The sequence below is a fragment of the Triticum aestivum genome, chromosome 2A, assembly GCF_018294505.1.
Source record: "Triticum aestivum cultivar Chinese Spring chromosome 2A, IWGSC CS RefSeq v2.1, whole genome shotgun sequence".
Taxonomy (NCBI): Eukaryota; Viridiplantae; Streptophyta; class Magnoliopsida; order Poales; family Poaceae; genus Triticum; species Triticum aestivum.
In genome coordinates, this window is record NC_057797.1 from 283,967,324 (window position 1) to 283,973,114 (window position 5,791).

A 5,791-nucleotide genomic window follows, 5' to 3' on the forward strand; every position below is an offset into this window, starting at 1 on the left:
TCTAGGTGTATAAGTCACCTTACTAAAATCAAATAATCCCAAAACATTATGAGTAGTTTTCTGGAAAGGAGGGGTTCAACAAGAGATCACTTACATTGCATAATAAAGACCACCATTTTGACATATCAAGTAATTCCATCCTATAGACACAAACCTCACTACCAGTCTGTCATGCATTCCTAAAACGGTATGCCTCTCCAGCGGTCACATGTGCACGGCTGGGAACTTTCCCCGAGTGTTTTGTCTGCAAGAGATGGTCAAATTACACGATCTGTGAATAGACGGCACACCCAGCTAGTATTTAACAAAAAAAATGCCGTTGAATTCCCATCATGTAGAAGAAGGCACTGCCACCATGAAACCTGCAATGACAAGAGCATGTAAGTTTTCTTGGTGTGGTACTTGTAATCCACATGCCCTAACTACCAAGTTCTCAACTAAGAATGTATATAATACTGCCAACTTATAATATCACCAGTGCTATTTATAGATGCTGACTGGTAGACAAAGATGATCTGAAATGGTTTATGTCAGAGGAAAGAGTAGAGGGTGCCTTTATTGTGTTTTCAACAGTGAAACTTCTATCTCCACAAAGTTTTTCCCTATGTTTCGACTACATGTCATGGCACAAATATTGTTGCTACCACACAAGCTGATGAAAATAGTGTGTACAGAACCCGCGGACCAAGTTGCTCCATGTGAAATTCAACATATAGAAACCTACACAAAGTATAACTATAATCAAGGACATCTAGTGCATTCTTGTCTTTTGGTATTCCAACTCTTCACCAAAAAAATCTACGGAAACCATATGCATAGATTATAGTAGTTATGGTAGCTCATTTCATGTCCAACAAAAATTCATATGTGTTCTTTAAAATAAAAACATACTCCCTCCGTTCTAAAATAGATGACCCAATTTTGTACTAAAGTTAGTATAAAGTTGAGTCATCTATTTTGGAACGGAGGGAGTAGGTCTTAAATATAAACACAAAGAAATAGGTGGTTTCTTCAAAAAAGGTGTAGAGAATGAACTATATACACTGAATATTCATTACATGAATCAGAAGTAGAAACAGTACTTCAGGACAAAAACATATATAGTACAAGCGGTTCTTCTATCTGTATGTAACCATGTGTCATTAAGCTCAATATACCTCATTTTTCGCTGAAGTGAAGGTCTATTGCGGATCAATGCAAGCAGCTTCAATGTTGAACCTTCAATATAGAATGCAGGCCCTTGAGACTATACAATTGCAGTCAGAGTTGATTGCAATATTGACGCGTATCTCACGAACAGTTAAACACCAACAGCACAGTGTCTACTATATAGTTATCTGATCTACATTTGAAATGTCAAGATATGCAGTAGCGAATAAGACCACTCCAAATTGAGGATGTTGTTCTTGCTGAAATTATTTCGAGAGCTAGCTGCCTACCAGGGAACGGGAATCCATCGTCCAACCACAAACAGATTAATTTTTCTGCCTCTTCCCACAGTAACACGCTAGCTCGCCGCTGCACTGGCCACCATGGAGCCACCTGCTGCTAATCAAAACACACTGCCACCATCTCCTTCCCTAGTGACAGTGTGCTGCCCACCTGTGGTCGACTGTTGTTACACACGCTGCATGCCTAACGCACCACCGGTCCTCTACCTGCCCTCCAACCTTGTCTAGGTCCGACGTACACATGAATAGATACTGAAATTGTATGGTCGCGGCTTACAGCTTACTGCAAGCCCGTCTCAAACTCCCAGTTCCCATGCATGTAGTTTAGTGTTGGTAATACTAATAACAAAACAAAGTAGGTCCACCTTTTGCATATAGTGACCAATCTCCATCCCGTCATCTTCCCTCGCCGGTCCACTCGCCAGTGAGTCTAGAGGAGGCGGCGACTCAATGCCCGCCGAATTGAAGGAAGGCCTGACCCAACGGGAGGGCGTTGAAGAGGAAGAGGGAGTACATGGCCGGGAATGCTGGATTGGGTGAGGGGGCTCGCTGAGAGTGTCTCGGAGGAGGGTGCCTGCGCAGCTGGTTTGGCGGATGAATACTTCCCGATGCCATTGGTGGTGCCCGAGGCGGTGGCCAGGAAGAGCACTCGCCGCGCAAGCATCAGAAACGGCACGCACTTGCAGGCTATTCCTCTACCTCTGAATCCTGAACTGGTCGTCATAATATTCAGTCATTGCATATGTAGACGTAAGAACTAAGAACTGAATCGGGCATTGGATTACTTATTATGAATTTCTATACGTAGATGTTACTCCTCCACATTTGACTCGATTGAACTCAATTATCTGGACTCGATCAAACTAAAGTATCTTCACATGTCCATGTAATAATTGAACTAATTAATCAAAAAGCAACCTGGTGGGCATTACCTCAAACATATTGTGGGCACTGTGATACAGGATCAGCAGCAACAGAACATGGCCGTGTCTGGCCTGGGGAGGATCAGTAGCAACAGAACAACCTTCACCACCTTCTTCCTCCTCTCCAATGCCTGGACCTCCCCTCTCCTTGACCTCACGACCGCTTCAATCCACCTTTACTGTTGCAATCAGGAAGCACGACCTGGAAAGGCGGTGGCAGCGGCGGTGACTCCATAATATGGTGGAGGCTGCAGGCGCGTCGGCGAGGGAGGCGACGTTGGGCGTGATGCTAGCGACACAGGAGGCCGCGTGTGGCGAGGGAGGCTGGGCGTAAATGTGGCGGGGGCGTGATGGCGATAGGTTTCTGCGCGGTGGTGGCGGAAGTTGACACAGGGAGAGGACGGCGGGGTGGCAGCAGTGCGTGGCATGGTGGCGACAGTGCGTGGCATGGTGGCGGCGTTGATCAGCGGCGAGGGAGGCGGTGCTGGGCGTTGGCGGCCGTGGCGATCCGCGACAGGGCGACGGAGACTGCCATCTCCTCAACGCCTCTCCACTAAAAAGGACCATGGTTTGAATATCAGCGCCGGTGGCCTTGGGGGAGGCGACGGTGGTGGTCAACGAGAGGAGCGCCGAAGGGATGCGGGATCCATGGTGGGTTGTGGGTGGGTGCGCCTGGTGGTGCGATAGGGACAGAAGGGATCGAGGGAGAGAGGGAGATGGGGATCAGACTCGCTAGGTCTTTTTGTACTTACGGGAGGCAGTGGGTAAATATTAGTACCACCTTACGTATATGTTTTAAATTCAAACTGAAAACATAAAATCACCGAAAGAAGCGTATTGTGACGATGAACCCACGGAGTCAATCCATGCTTTATTATTAGGGAGAGACTAGGAAAAATGCCCATGCGTTGCAACGGATAAAAAAGATATCCCTAAAGTCACGGGAGCAAAAACCTGCACCCTCTACTAAAGGGCACAATGTGTAAATGCGAGTCGGACACTGCTTCTTAATGAGACTCATTCATGGTCAATGTTGAATGTGTGTTTCGAAGCAGTTGCTGAGAGGCACGGTCTTTACATCATAACATGTTTGATAAAATAGAAGAGGTCAATGCTAGTATTAAATACGGGAAAACCTTTTGAAGGATTCTTTTTGTGTTTGTATGAATTAGCAGTATATGAAATAAACTGATACACATGTAAATTATCTCCAAACATATCAATATATCACATCGAGATAAAAAGGACTATTGTTGTGAAAATGTTTGGAAAACTAAAAAAAGATAGTCACGAGTGCTTGCATAGTTAGACACAAAATTTTTTTTATCATTCACTTGAGGCATTGATAAGTTGTAAAGTTTTTGGATGTATCAAACTCAATCTATTTCAACATTGTAAATGGTGTAGTTGATTCTGAACCACCATCATACCACCAATAATTATGTTAGCATATTTTTTAGAACAACATATTATTAAATATATGTATTGACCGAGAAAATAATAAAATTTAAGGGAAATACTTTAGTCCACATATATATGTCTATATATATGCATCTAAATTGGTGGGGGAAATGTAGTTGTCAGAACCCATGCATAACAACAGGAGTCATGTACTATCATGGGTCTTGATTAACATTCAAAATGCATGGAAATTAAATAGGCACAACAGTTAGGCTACAAATTTCCTTGAAAGGAAAACTAGTGTGGCAGAGAACATTTATATCAGTGGTAATGTGAAGCCATAACACAGCAAATTCCAGGGGTACACTGAACAAATAAAAACTTCACCCCATATGGCGCTCCTCCGTAAGGTGACGCGGAGCTCGCTCACCATGGGGTTTGACCGACGCGAAGCGCCTCCGGCGGAAGAATGTGATGGCGCTGCTCCGCCTCAGGATCGAAGCTTCAGAGCGCCGGCACCACCAGGGATATACCAAATATTGTATGCATCTTCAGAGCGCCGGCAAGCCCCTCATCCGTTTGCAGACCCGTCTTCATTCCAATTGCAATCAAGCTAATAAATAAGCATGCGTCTCTTCTTTCGGTATAGCCGTTTAAATTGTCTGCAGTGCACGTCCAAGCCCACAATCCTGAAATTCAGTTTAGATACTTCATCATGGATGGCTCACGTCTAACCGAGGAACGCCATGCATGTAGTCCAGCCCTCCGTTTATTTAATCCCTCTGCCAATGGATTCATCTTATGTACCCTGTTTGCGTGGCCAGTTTGTTGATTTTTCAGGCAAGTTACAAGTGTTTATAAATTGGTGAAAATTAGTATAAGACAACAAGGTGGGACTATTCAACAAAAGATATGCATGCATCATATTTTATAACATAAAATCTGAGACGTGGCTTCTAGCCCATAAAAGGCCCAGTAGTGCATCGTGCCAGGAGAAGGTGCTCATACCACATTACGTCTGAGAGGCCAGCTTGCGTACGTAATTGAGCACGTACGAAAATAGCTTTGCGACGGTCGGACGAAAAATCATAACAACGGACTAATAGTACCACCTCATTTATATTACGATTTTGTCTATACTAATCGTAAAAGCGTATTATAACTGGGCGGAAGCGTATTGTGACGGTGAACCCACGGAGTCAATCCGTGCTTTATTATTAAAAAAAATTAGGGAGAGACTAGTAAAAATGCCCGTGCGTTGCACCGGGCGACAAAAGGGGGCACAACCTGTTTCATGTGCCATTTTGCACCATTTTTTATATCCAATTTCAATAAATGTCGACAGTAATGTTGAACATGGAAATTTCCTTATTTTTAATAAAAGTTAATGTTTTCATTAAAAATGTAATACCTTTTGAAGAATAGTTAGCATTTTTATGAAAATTGGAACATTTCTCTATGAATTAATATTTTTATCAGGTGTTTCTTTGAAAATAATGTTTTTCTGTTGTACATTTAGAAATGGTCCTTTAGTAAAAAAAAAGTGATTTTCGGTGGAATTATTAAGTGTTGTTAAAAAGTATAAACATATATATTTGAAATGTTTTAAACTTTTTTATGTGTTAAATTTTTATGCTGTTTATACTTAAGGACATGCCAGCTTGAGAAGGAACTTCCTTGAACAGAAGATTATGGCGTCACGGCAACAAAGAAAATCAAGGAAAGGCATTAGCCGTACCTGACGACTGGGGCAGGCCATTGATGATGTTAACACTACCATATGGGCCAAATGGCATCAGACACATTACTGAAGCTGTCGATATAAAAATTGGTTTTGGAATAGCTTAAGAAAAGGCATGTTTACAAATGACATTTAGACAATGGGTTTCTTAACTTATATAAGCTCACCTGATGAGAATAGTTTGCTCCGACCGATCTCCATGAGGTATCCATAGATTGTATGTAAAAAATCACAAATTTAACAATCCCAAAAGAAATTAGATAAAATTCAATAAA

At 42.5% G+C, this 5,791-nt stretch overlaps 1 long non-coding RNA gene across 1 annotated transcript; it reads right to left on the reverse strand.

Moving 5' to 3' along the window:
• Nucleotides 1-3,601, reverse strand: LOC123188543 (uncharacterized). Its single transcript, XR_006494774.1, has 2 exons — nucleotides 1,158-3,601; nucleotides 1-362 (listed from the first exon to the last, which is right to left on the reverse strand). It is a non-coding gene; the product is annotated as an uncharacterized lncRNA (long non-coding RNA).
• Between the last annotated feature and the right edge of the window lie 2,190 nt (nucleotides 3,602-5,791).